Below are 14,624 nucleotides of genomic sequence, written 5' to 3'. Positions count from 1 at the left end.
GGGGTTGGGGGGCAGAGCTGCTCTCACTGACCAGGACACAGTCCCACAAGATCTAAATAGGGCTAGATGGTAATAATTTCCTCATAAATGCAGTGCACTTTAGACATGTAGCCCAGGGTTTAACCAGAAAGTCCAGTCAGAAGCAACAGACTGAGCCAGAGAAAGGCCTAGAGACAAGCCTATGACTAATGTTCATGGTTCATGCAGAGTGAATACATAAGCCACAGGCCTAAGGTCTGTGAGGAACACAGGGCTTCCTATAGCAGCATCTCTGAAGAAAGCCAGTGCATCCCCACTGCATCCTCATTTTGCAATTTATAAAATTCAATCTCATTCAAATGGTTTCCATCATAAATCTCTACTGTAGCCAATGCTCAAGGAATAGAAGAAGGTCAAGAAAACCAAGGAATGTACCTTAGGTCTCTTCTGATGTGTTAACAGCTAAGCAAAATTCTTCATCTTCAGCTACCAGAGATGAATTTAAGCAAACACTGTACAATCTGCATCTAGCAGAAGCCCATTCAGCACCGGATACCTGAATCAATCAGTCAAGTTCCCTTTCTATTTTAAGCAATTATCTCCATAATTTAATGAAGTGATGCTATGAAAATCCATTGGGAATATAAAATATGGTAAAATGTGCTAATACACACAGTTAAAATGCTCATTTTCTTTAGAAGAAAAAAGTACAGCTAGAAGTATAAAAGGAATTTCATAAACTTTTTTTAAATGGAAAACACCTGATATGAAGTAAACTATCCCTTCTTCAAGTATATCCTTGAGAAATCTGCCAGACTGCGTTACCTGTCAGATTAAGAGTGAAGCAAAGGAAATTATTACAGTTTTTTACTTTCTTTCTCTGTCATTTATCTATGGAGATTTAAAGAAGTTCTTTCTTTTATTCTCTAACACAAAATGTCAGCTAAGCATAAAAGATGTCAACTTGGTACAGCCCTTACTCCTCATTTGTTAAATCAGTGGAGCTACTTGTCTAACACTTGCTGTTAAATCAAACTATCACCTAAGAAATAACCTAAAAAAATCATGAATCCTAAAATGCAAGCTGATGTTACTGTAACATAAGAATTACGTTATATTTCTTATCACAATCTTAAGTTTACATTTCTTATCACACTCAAGTTTGCATTTCTATCCTGATAACAGCTACTTAATGCTATTTCGCTATTTATTTGAAACATCAGATGACATTAAAGCTCATTATACAATAAAATAAAATCACTTGAATAAGGGAAAAGAAATCTAAGATTAAATATGCCTTTTTATTTTGGTATTCTAAATATGGTTTTGTTTTGGGTCTCTTATGTGATTAGCAATTTGACATTAAATTGCCTTGCTAAATAATGCCATCAGACAATGCTGGCCCGAATTACCCAGCTTCAGGGGGAAGAGGAGGTGGCATGTTCTCAAGCTATGTAAAATAAAAAATAGATAAGGAAGGTTTGCACTTCATCAGTATTGTCTTCCTAATGGAGAACACCATAGATTCACATTTGAATTTACATATAAACAGTTCACATTTTTACTCAGGACCAGAAAATGACTGACCTTATACAGTAATGAATCTTTCATCAGCTTGAGTGGGAAGGGTTGTCATTCAGAGGGACCTAATGGTTAAATTGAAAAGGAGTGGAGAATTTTGTGGTAAATCACAAGACAGATTAGCTAAATTCTATGCACCATTTTTGGCAATTATTTTGAAGTAAATGACTCCCAATTATATAAATAGAAAACAAAAAATATCACTGGAATGATTACGATGAGGCCATACTTTCACATTTCTATGTACAATTTATTACCGTTCACTAGGGTCTCAGTTCTCAGGCCCAAACAAATCTCACCAATGCCATTTATCCATAGCATAAATTCAGTCGCACCTCTGAGAACAGCAAGAGGTCTCCTGTGGGAAGACCAGATTTAGGGACAGAAGAGCTGGCTTGCACCCTGAAGACAACACAGGCATCATCCTGAGACAGCTATTCACATCAACCTTTTTGTTTTTTTCTGTTACCTCTCTAGGCCCCACATTTGTACTTCATAAAATTTCTATATATCATGTAAAGGTTTGTTTTTCACTGGGGAAAATCCCCTCAGAAACAGAACTGGTTTGCTGATCAAAGCCCTGATCACAATTTTTCTTTTAAAAAATACCTGTTGTGATCCCTCTCAACTTCGTCTAAAAAGGAGCAGGTAGGAACACTGGGTGTATACAAGCTGTATATACAAATCTTTTATATTCTTACAGTAGTGAGTATATTCATTTTTTTTAATAGCTATTTGTAAGCCAGTTAAAAAATCATGCAAAGCGTTTACTGCAAATACAGAAGCCACAGATACTGTCAGAAAGCTCTGGCACACACTGGTATTCTTCTTAAGACATGTGAATCTAAAGTGCATGGCAAAGATACTCGGACAATCTAATTCTTATGGCATCTGAACTCATCCTGAATTAATTTCTAAACCACATTTTAAAGCAAGTCTGAAGGCTGTAATACTGAAGGAACAATGACTGTTATATAATTAAGCATACAAAACCAAGGCTAACAAAGCCTAAGCTGGGGTAAATGGTTCCTTCTGATTAGTGTTGGAAGTGCAGAAAAAAACAGCATCATCAAAGATACAGTAAGTTTTAGTGTTTAGGACTCAGCAGGCTGCTAGGTAAAAAGAGACAGTTTAAAAAAAATAAATCAGGAGACTGATGCATTCAATAAGGGCTACCTTTATCATAGAATCATAGAATCGGCTGGGTCGGAAGGGACCTCAGAGATCGAGTCCAACCCTTGATCAACTACCGCCACAGTCACATAGAATCATAGAATTTATGTTGTAGGGATTTGAACTGTAATATTTGAATTCCCCAATAATGCAATACATGATTCTTTAAATTTCCACTGTGATTTGAAATGTTACGTTTAGCAACACTAATAAAAGCATTACTTTTTTTTCAGGTTGGTTTTTTTTGAGGAGGGGGTTGTGGTTTTTTCGGTTTGTTTTTGTTTTGTTTTGTTTTGTTTTGTTTTGTTTTGTTTTGTCTGTGTGGCTCTGTGCACTGCAGATACTTTAATTGTGAGAGTAAAATACCTTGGTAGCAATCATTCCATGGGTTCTGATTCCCTTAACTATCAATGGGACTTAACTACAGACTGAAAACAATTATTTGCTCTTCACATTTTTTGCAAACTTAATCCAAAAACTTGGAGGAGTCTGGATTTGTGTATGAATAATATGTCTAAAAGGGACCATGAAGCCTTCCCATCCAGTAAAACACAAAGCATAAAATAATTAGACGATAGCACAATGGCAAAGCTCAAAGAGGAAGATCTGATCATAAACAGTGACTTCAATGAATTTGCTGATTTAGTCTCTCTCAGGATATTTGCACTAAATAATCAGGACCAAATTAGTCCTTAGTGAACCTTGATGATCCTCAATCTTGTCTTTGAATATTATACTGCTAAATGACTTCATAGTAAGCCAAATTGTAGGCTGTGCTCACATATATCTTGAGGTTTATCTGTCTTTGAGAAAACATAGATTTTGAAAAGGAAAAGCTTTTGAAAGCCTGTGCTCTGAAGATCAAATAGGATTATTGTTCATTGTTCTCAGTAAATACTGGAGTTCTTTATTTATTAATTAAGTGTTGGTCTTTTGTAGGAGATGGTCCCATTTCACCTGCAACAATTATCTTATTTTAGTCTTAAAAAACACTTATGCAAACTGAAAGCATTTTTTTTAATTGGAATGCTGTGTAAGAAATCTGACTGTTAGAGATTACTGACATGTCTTGACAATTGTTTCTTTGAGGGTATCAGAGTCTGCTGAACAGAGAAAAGGAATCAGTTCAGTCACTGCTTAAGAAAACCTTTCAAAACCTGTAAACTGATGGGGTTCTTGGGTCTCTACAAGAACCTCAGATGAGAGCTGCCTTTATAAGTTTCCTTGTTAAGAATCTTTTGCAAAGTCCTGCAGCATGGGTAGATTCATATAGCCTACCTAGAAGAAACAGGTTTGCAACCCATCCAGTTATGGTTTTCTAACCAAAATTGTCCTGTCTTTTCATAAGAAAGAACATTTGTTTGTAACACACACAAGTTCTTATTACTTCCTCCATGCTTAAATACAATAACCATACTATTATGTCTTCAAGATATATACAATTAAGTCTTCTTACACATATTAGACACTGATTATTCTAGCTTTTATGAAGTAATGTTCAGCTATTTCAGCAAATTAGAATATTTAATATTATGCAGAAGATAATAAGGAAAATCATCTACCAATGGGTTAAAATGGCAAACAGCCTTAAACAACACCACTCAGATGCAGATACTTTGTTCATGGTACATTTTCCAGCACTGCTAATATACAGCCAAATTAATCATGTCAGTAGATGCCCTTAGATCAGAAGTGATTAACCCATCTAATTACTGCAGATAGCAAAGTTTTCAGGAAAGGTACAATTATAAAATAGATGAAGGGCTCTCTTCCTCAAAAAGTTCTCTCTTTTTTCTTTTTTTTCCTTGTTTATGTGCACAAGTAAATGAAATGTGCTCAGCCTTTTTGCATCATATTTCTTCTTTGAAATTGCTAAATCTGTAGCCCTTATTTCCATTCTTTCTACAATCAGGTCTCTAAACTAAAATAACAAACAGGGAGATGAGTTAAATGGATATTTTTCAAAATAACTTAAACCAACAGAAACCATTAGAAGTTTATTGTAAAATAAATAAAATGCTAAAACTAGCTATCCCCTTTTTTATGATCTTACCTACTTTGAAGTGCTTTTGTAAGTGCTCTCCTTATTGATTTATTTGTCCCCAACAAGAGAGCAATAAATCTGCCTGGCTGGTCTGAACATTTTAGCACCACAAAATATAAACCTGTGTATCTCATAAGGACTGAGGCTTTTAAAATGTTGACATTGTTATTTCTGTTTTACCATTGGGTTTATCTAATCTGAGACACGACAAAGCAAAATGGAAAATACTTGAGAAACAGGGTTTCCATAACCATGCTGGTATCCAAGAGGAAATAGCTTTTATTGAACTCCCATTTCACATTATTTTCAAACTGCCAGGGTATGACTTTGCTCCTACTCAAAAATTAAAATGGGGTAAATCTAATGAAATTAATGAGTTTAAGATGTAGAATTCCACTTTAGGCCCCTTTTTTTCTGGAGATCAATCCAGGATCTATCTGAGATTCCCAATTCAATGTGTGGAATTAGAGAAACAGGATTGTCAAGGGAATTGTTTGTTTTGGGGGCAAAGGGAGGACATTTTTGTCAAGGGAATTTGTTTTGATCAAGGGAAAAATTGTTAACTCTGTGCTAGACCATAGGATAGATACATGAGCTTGCAGATGTGTGCATCTCAATATAAAACCATGAATAACTTATATGTTAAAGAGAGATCTGTTCCAGTTTACTGTGCTTAAGATAGAGATAAGCAGGCAAAATGGTATGCTGAAGTGGGACAATATCTCTCCATTACTCTCCTTTGAAACATAAGTACAAAAAGAAAAATCACATTGTTTATATTCTCCTACATTTTTATTGAAAGGACAAAATGTTATTTGCTGTACTCAAGACCTTTCTGTCAATATCCTTTCATCTGCCTTTCATTTAAACAGACCTTCAGACCAAAGAAATGCATAACTTTGACATTATTATGGACTAGAAGAGGTGCAACATATCAGAATGGGAGTTACTGTCTTCATAACTTATTGTGTTGGACAAGTTATTTGCTGTTTTAATCCTTCTTAGCTATGCTGGTTTAGGAATATTAAATTAAGAAACTGCATCCAAATATTAGGTTTAGTTAACAATGAAAAAAGAATTGTAGAATTATTAACATCCACTTTATTCTAAAACTGTGTCAGAACATTGACCCTCTCTGCAGGACAGTTTGGGAAGAATTTTTTTGAAAAATTTTCCAGGCCTCCAGTATGATATTTAGTGTATTACAGTAGACTGTGATATAGTATTTATATATAGCATTTATAACTTTAAACCAATCAGTATAAACAACTATCTTAAGAACAGTCTCATTTTCCAAAACCAGAAAACTCAAAATATCTGGTATTTGAAGTGCTTATTTGTATAGAACATCTCCAGTTTTCTATCAATTTCTGCTTTTCCAGACTTTCCCTTTTATATGAAAGGACTTTAGATGACATTGGTAAGAAATATGCCTGAGTTGGTCTGTTGGCTCAGGTGTTTTGATGACCACAATCAGCCATACATCTTTGCCATATTACAAAAAATAAGGGACTTGTAATGCTCACAATTTAATTAGTCACAAATGAGAGCTATCTGATATAGACGAGCATCCAGTTCTCCTAGGTGCTTTGTAATACAGTAGACAACCCCAAGCATTACTTATTTTTGCAATGTTTTTTTTTCTTCGTGTAATAAGAATTGCAGCATTAGAGATTTCTGAGAATGTATGGCACAAGTCTGAAGAAAAGAAGTCATGACCCCGTGGCTCAGTCAATAACAGCATGAAAGTTACAGCAGCTGAGCTAGATAACAAATGGGACACCTCCCAGCAGATCTGGGAAGCTGAAAAAGCTGCACTGGGCACTGATTTTGAAGATCATTTCAGGAGTTTAAAATGTAAACCACAAATAGAAGTATGAGACCGTAAAGAGTAGAAAAAAAGAAATAGTTTTGATATTTCAAAAATAATACAAAATGTAACAGTGCATTCCTAATGAAACTTTCAGTTTTGTCTATAGGTGTTTCTATATCATGACAAGTCTGAACAGATCTTAAGGTAAAGTTAAAAATTATGCCTTGGCCATCCAAATTGGAGTTGTGCCACAGCCCATATGTACAAAAAAATAAAAAATGAAATTACACAAATTTAGTTGCTGAGATGCTCAACATGAGTCAGCAACGTGCACTTGCAGCCCAGAAGGCCAACCAAATCCTGGGCTGCTTCAAAAGAAACCTGGGCATCAAGTCAAGGGAGGGGATGCTCCCCCTCTACTCTGCTCTTGTGAGACCCCACCTGGAGTATTGTGTCCAGTTCTGGAATCTCCAACACAGGAAGGACATTGTGGTCTTGAAGTGAGTCCAGATGAGGGTCACACAGACAATCAGAGGGCTCGAGCAATTCTGTGAAGCCAGCTTGAGAGATTGGGCTTGTTCATCCTGGAGAAGAGAAGGCTCTGAGGAGACCTTATAGCAGCATTCCAGTATCTGAAGGAAACCTACAGGAAAGCTGGAGAGGGACTTTTTACAAGGGCATGTAGCAATGGGACAAGGGGTAATGGTTTCAAGCTGAAAGAGGGTAGATTTTGGTTAGATATTGGGAAGAAATTCTTTAGTGTGAAGGTGGAGAGACACTGGCACAGGTTGCTCAGTGAAGCTGTGGATGCCCCATACCTGGAAATGTTCAAGGCCACATTGGATGGGGCTTTGAGCAACCTGGTCAAGTGGGATGTGTCCCTGCCCATGACAGGGAGGTTAGAGCTATATGATCTTTAAGGTCTCTTCCTACCCAACCATTCTATGATCAACATAACAAGGTATTCCTTAAAAATAATGCATGCTGAGCAACCTATTCTTCTTGGCAAGCACTGCTGATGGGAATGCCAGGGCTCGAAAAGGCTCTTTATTAAGGTGCAACAAACTGTGAAAGTAGATTTCTGAAACAGCAACCATAACTGTAACAATACAATGCTGCTGCTAAAAGAATTGGATAAATGTCATTTTAAAGCACTGTAATAAGCAATGGCCAACAGCAGACAAAAAGCAATTTAAGAATAAAAACAGAGTCATAAAATATTCAGGGAGGCCAGAGGATTAACACTGAAAGCAAGTAGCATTAATTATGACTTCTAAAGCAGAAAAATTTGCTGATGGAACAAACGTCAATTAACAAAAATTGCTCTGAGCCAGGTTTTAAACACACTTCATGAAAACAGTAATTATAAAATGTTATACAAAGAGAAATGACACAAAGATGAGATCAAAGTTTAATTCTACAATTGCCTGTAAACTTGGACTGAAAGAATTCCAAAGAACGTTAAGGCCAGCAATGAGGGACTTTTGTCAAGATAGATAAAGTTAAAGAGAAGGAAATATTGACTCACATTTTCAAAATCAAAATAATAGAGCACTAATCAAATTGTGGCCAGCAGCAGCCTTAAAATTGAAAGAACATGCTTTTCACATATTCACCCCAAAATAATCAGCAGTCTCAAGAAAAGCTATGATCTAGATTCTTGAAGAAAACTTAAAACTACTCCAGAACATTTGGAGATGCTGTTGATTTATTTGCAATATGATTTTAAAAACAACTCAAGAAAAATAACTTTTCAAATATAATTGATATAAAGCAAAAGGAATTTTCCAAGAAGCAAAGTTCAGAGACCTATAGCATTTAGAGTGAAAAAAATCACCATTACCAAATATGTTTGGTTTTCTGCATGACATTATCAAAGATGTAACAATTGTAACAGTGTTCCCAACAAGAAGATTTAAAATCTGCATGAATAAGACAGAGATCTGCCAATTTTCTTTTTTTTCTTCTGTAACTTGATTTTGAGAAATAATATGAAAAAGGAAAAAGCTATAAAAACAATGTGTAGCAAGTATTCATCAATAAACAAGTTTAAGTCATTGCTCAAAACCTCTTTTGCCAAAATCTTTAAATTATTTCTTCAACTCAAATGGAAAAGAATAAAGAGAGAGCATCTGAAAAACTCTTAACAAGTCTTGGAAAGACCACAGCCACAAGAAAAGCTGAAAACCATAAATTGTAAAAAAAATGACACTAGACTATACAGCATTATTTAACAAAGTGACAACATAGTTGCAAACCTAACAATATGGTTACATAGCTATGACAAAACTCTGCTTAAAAATATACTTCATAATCAATTATGAAGGAAGAAAGTTTGACTCAGTAATGAATAACATTCTAGTCAATTAAAAACAAACAAATGAGAAAAAAAAAAAAGCAAAAAATCAAACCCAAACACTGATAATCTAATAAACATTAGCAATGAGTTTGACTGATGAAATGTACTGACATTTTATCTTATTGAAATAAAAAAGGTCAGGTTGAACCTGTGGGAGCTAACGTAACAGGCAATGTTTCTACTCAGATGATCATACGCTTATGAATTATATCAATCTGCAGCATAATTGCCAATGAGTGAAGAAAATAACAAAAAGCTCTTTCATAAACTTACTAGATTTCAAAAACTAATGTCCTTGCCTTCATTTAATTCATTGCAGAACACATATAATAATATGTCAATAACTAGGTAACATAATTAACACTTTATCTCTTATACCCAGTTGTGATTGCACACTCAAACTAAGCCCAGGCTTAAGCAAATTGTTCAACACAAATGGTGTCAAGAAGAACATATTTTTTCTGCTTGACATTGCCACTTATTTGATTTTAAGAAAAATGTTAGAGACAACAACATTGCAATACTGTTCAGCAGTTTGCTTCTGGAAAAAATAAAGAATTATTCAGTTCTCTTTTCAGTACATAGAGATTTTAGAAAGTGTTTTTTATTGATCTGTGCTTGTACCTAATATTAAAAACAGTGCAGAAGTTAAAAGGAAAAGCAATTATTTGTTTATGAGCTACATGCAAAATACAGGGAAAAGAAATAATTTTTTATTATGTCCAGATCAAATAGAGAAAACTGTTTGGACTATTACCAGTGGCCTTCTTGATCTTATCATTGGGTGCATGCAGCACAATACAGAACTCTGTGCAGTACAGAGAACAAGTTAATGTCATTCACTTACAGTGAGTAGGGTGAAAACAATAATGCATTAATGTCTCACACAGACCTCTTGCTTCTGCATGAATGAAAAGATGGAGGGAGAAAACATGATATGAATTATTTCTACACAATAATTAGCAGTTTCTTGTGCATACAACAAATCTGAGATGAGAGATAACAGGACAGAGCTAAGCAGGAATCTCACAGTACTAGAAGGCTTGTTGAGATGATCTCTAATCATTAGATAAGCTGTTACTTTAGCTAGGTAGATAAACATATAGTTAGATAGATGTCTTTTTATTAGAGAAGAAACAACTAATGAAATTTACTTTGAATATTTAAAATGCATTTTTATAGTGTTCAGCCTACACTATCTCTTAACTGGAAAGTGTTCGTTGCACTACTACTTTTGCAACTGTACTTATTATTTCCTAAATATTCCATTAGCTCTCCATTATATGTTCATACCCACTGTTTATTGTGAATTACTATAATTTTAATTCTGACATTTTATTATTGGAGGGCAAAGAAGGAGCCCCCATTTCTGCAATTCTGAAAGCCATGAAAAAATTAAAATGCAATAATCAACTCTAACTATACTTCACTTCATTTTAATTCTTTTCTTCACCTGTTTCTTTCTCTTTTACTTTTGAAATGTAAAATAAAGTAATTGCATGAATGCCATGGGAGTTATACAAAAGATGGTTGTACATGATATGTTTTACCAGCTCTGTAATATCATTTTATTAGCAGTCTTTAACTTTACAAATCACCTTGAATTTGAATAAATTATTTAAGAACACTTATGGTTTATTTACCAAAAAAATTGTTTGTGGATTAACAAGGACTTCAGGCTTCTTCCCTGGGGCTTCCCATGTGTAACCTGATTTATCTTATTATCCCTGAAAGAAGAGAATAATAAAGAACACTCTTGAAGTTAATGTTCGGAGACATTAACATGAACTTTGCAATTTTTAAAATATATCTTTCTTACTAAAATATCATTACAGAGTGGTGTAGTGGTCTCAGCTACTTGACCCTTGACATGGCACGACCATGTACCTGCATGACCAGCACACTTGTAAGCTGCAGGATAAGCACAGCCAGTTTGAGTTGAACAAAGCTGCCTGCCAGCAGCTCCCAGTCTGTTCCAGCATTTACACCACCTGCCTGGCCTTGCTCTTTCCTAAAAGTGCAGCAAGAAGTTCTCATGTGAGCATCCCTCCTGTTTAACACTTGGAATGATGAATAGAGTTGTTTCCTTGTGAAAAAACAAGGAGAATCTCAAAGGACCAAACAGGGAGAATCTGGAGAATCATGAAGCTTGTAGGTCTTTTTGATTTTATCACTCCTGGGGTTTCCAGCATCTAAAGGCTCTTCTTGTAGTGTCAGCTTGAATAAACAGCTTTTTTAATGATACCTTACAGAGTCCAAGCACCTTTGTTATTGGGATCAAGCACCTCCAGGTACAAAACAAGACATTTCCCTTCCTTTATCTTGACTTGAAATGTACTTCCTCATTTCCATGGTGCGTATTTTGCTGATACAAAGGTTAAAAATTATTACAGCCTATTGTATAATTTCACCTTGAACTGAATGAAAATTACATTAAATTGAGGAGATTAGTATTTATTTCAGGACCAAAACTGAACAATTTTTTTCTTGTTTGTGCTTGAAGAACTGAAGCATGCAATAGTTAGGCTTAGAACCAATAGAAATTACAGTGGTATATGTGGATCTCCTAGAATTCCAGGTTTAATCTCAAATTTATTTCAATTTATGCACTGAAATGCAAGTCTTCAAAATTAAACTTTACTTTGAAGGAAAATAGCATAACGCAGGTGTTTACGTAAAGGACAAAGTATATTCTTACTGAATTTTGTGATGTGCAAGTCCTTGAGAAGTGAAGGACTTTAAATCTACATCCATAAAGTTGAAATTGCATTTTCTGCCTTCAAATATCTGAACATCATAATTTAGTCCCCAGATCAGTGCAGTAAATTAGAGGGAGAAAAAAATATTGCTTCCCAGTTTTATGGTGAGCAAGGAAAGAGCAATAAGACCACACAAATTGGAAATTTTATTTTGAAAGTGTTCAGTGTAATCTGAGATCTTTGAGGTGTAGGTAAACTAATGCAAGTGGTGCACAAAAATGCTCCTGAATTTAGTTTTGCTTAGTGTGATGGAAGATACGTGTTCTTTTAGTAACCTGCTGTAGAAGAATTGATATCCTGCAAATTTACTTTGGTTTTCTTTAGCCTGCTTGCATAGTGTTTAGAGTATCTCTTAAAGAAGAAAGGATTGCCACTAGTTTCAAAGCAAGGGATAGATTTCTGAGGAAAGAATTCCTTTGGAACCCTTTGGAAGGGTTGGGTGGAACAATTGAAATATGTTCATTTTAACATTTTAACACCTCCTGCTGTCTCCCTTTTCTAACATACTAAGGAAGATGTCTAGCTGAGGCTTTCAGTGCTGTTGTGTTTTCAGTGCAAAGAACCATGCAGAGGAAACCAGAGAAAAGTTCATCTTTTCTGTTAAAACGAGGAATACAATTGTAACCACTTGCTTATACTGGCTCAGTGCCCAGCATGATTAATGGTGCTTTCAAACTGTTTTCAGAGGAGCACTTAAATGCGCCCTTATGAATCTCCTGGATGTCAGCGTTCCAGTGCTTTGCCTCTTTATTTGACTGCCCTGTTGCTCAGAGCAAAACAGCAGGCTATAAATGAGGAATTTTCAATTTATCAAGTTATATGCTGTTAGATGGAAAAATTTCTTCCAAAACTATATGAGAAGGAAAAAATGTGAACCCTGGATTAATGTAATGATAAATAGGTTTATTTGAGATCTGCTTATTAGAGTCATTGATCACCAGCTACGTGGTATACACCAAGATCAACAGGGAAACCTTTTCCTTGCTTTCCACATGTACTGGAAGAACTGGAGATTGTGGAAGAGCAGATCAGGTAGGGGTTAAGTCAGTGTGTGTGCTTATCTCTCTCCCTGAACTTATCCAAACTTTTTAAAAACCAGGCTGTAGTTCTTCATTTCAATCAAGTTCTTTCATAACTGATACAGTCTTCTGTACTGACAATACTTATTCATTTGAACTTAGGCAAAACTATTTGAAATTATGAATTCTGCATATTAAGAGAAAGCAGATAAAAGCAAGCCATAGCTTTTAATTTTTAATCTTAATTAGCTTTTTTTAAAAGATAATTTGCCCTGTGCCTAGGAGGACATTATTACCAGAGGAACTTTGGTTGGGTAAGCAATCAGATTCCACTTCTCCCACAATACTGAGTGCAGATTCTCAGCTGGGTCACCCAGGGTGCAGCCCATTCTTTGTTTTAGTCTCAATATATTGAAAATGCTGCCAAATCTGTTTGAAATGCACAGGTTTGATTTTAAATTAAGCGAGCTAGTTCTTGGTCTTTATTGCCATAATTCTTAATGATTATACTAGCAACTTTCCTACCAGTGCTTTCAGCTGTACAGAGAGACCTGATACATACTTAATTATTTCAAAGACTGACATGCAGAGATTATCAACACAGTATATTATGCAACAGATTTATTTCAATGACAGGAATAGTTCAAATTAAATTCCAGTCATAGTTCTTCATAAAAATTATTGAGTTTAGTTTGTTCAAATAATTTCCTATTAGGAAAATCAAATAATTTTATTCTATATATAAATTTAAAAAAAAAAATCAAATTGAAAACAAAAACATTCTTGTGCTATAAGATTCTTACTGGATACTTCCTTCATTTTTTTTTTTACAAAAGATTTCAAAATTTTAACTTCTGACTAAACATGTTAATGTCTGTAAAAACCAGATATCTTGTTAAAAAAATTACACCTGAAAATCTTCAAATAGTTTAGCTGCATTTCAAGTACTACTCAGCAATGATATTATTCAGTTTGAACAGTTTATTTCAGCATGATCCCTTAACTGTCAAAGCAGATGACATATATGATGGAAGAGAAAATTTATCACTTATTAAAAGTCAATTATCAAATAACTAATCCCAAATAGTTAATCCGATAATTTGCTCCATTTCTACTGAGATTTAGCTGAAGTTTTTATATTGAAAAAGAAAAAAAATCCCTTCTATAACTGACAGGGATCTATCCACTAAGATACCAATGGAATTATGGAAGATATTCCAGTATCAAAATGAGGAAACACTTGTCCTCCCAAACACTGAGGAAAAGACTGGAACTAGACAGCATTTTAGGCCAGTGTTAAATACAGCCTTTTCTTCACAAGCCACTAGAAAAAAAAAAATGAGGTCATAAATCATGGAAGTAAATAAAATCTTGACTTAATCACAGAAAACAAATCATAATGAAAGAGTTAATTTTGTAAAAGAAAAACTAAGCGCTAATAACACACCTGAAAAAATAAAGACAGAGGACTTTCAAATGTCTCTCCTCAGGCATAAGACTTGAGAGAAAAAGTGCAGAAGCAAGCAAAAAGCAAAACAACATGTTCAAGTATTGATCACCTGTACTTTCACTGAAAGGCCAGGATGAATTTCTCCCCAAACATCTTACTTTGAACTTCAAAAGACAGACACAATGGAAGAATTGTCTGTTGCTTTTAGACCTCCACTGGTGAATAAATACACTGGTGAAGAGAATGAATTCCAAATTAAAAAGAAAACACAACCACAAACTTTTCATTAGATTCATTCAATGAGTCAGGTTTCCAAAGTATAAAGCAAAAGTATATAGATTATATTACAAAATAAGAACTGAAAGAAAAAAAAAAAAAAAAAAAAAAAAGAGAAAGAAAAAGAAAAAGAAAGGCTGGTCAAAGAAATCAGTTGCAGTTAACAGATAA

This window comes from Calypte anna, chromosome 1, assembly GCF_003957555.1.
Source record: "Calypte anna isolate BGI_N300 chromosome 1, bCalAnn1_v1.p, whole genome shotgun sequence".
Taxonomy (NCBI): Eukaryota; Metazoa; Chordata; class Aves; order Apodiformes; family Trochilidae; genus Calypte; species Calypte anna.
This window is presented reverse-complemented; position numbering follows the sequence as displayed.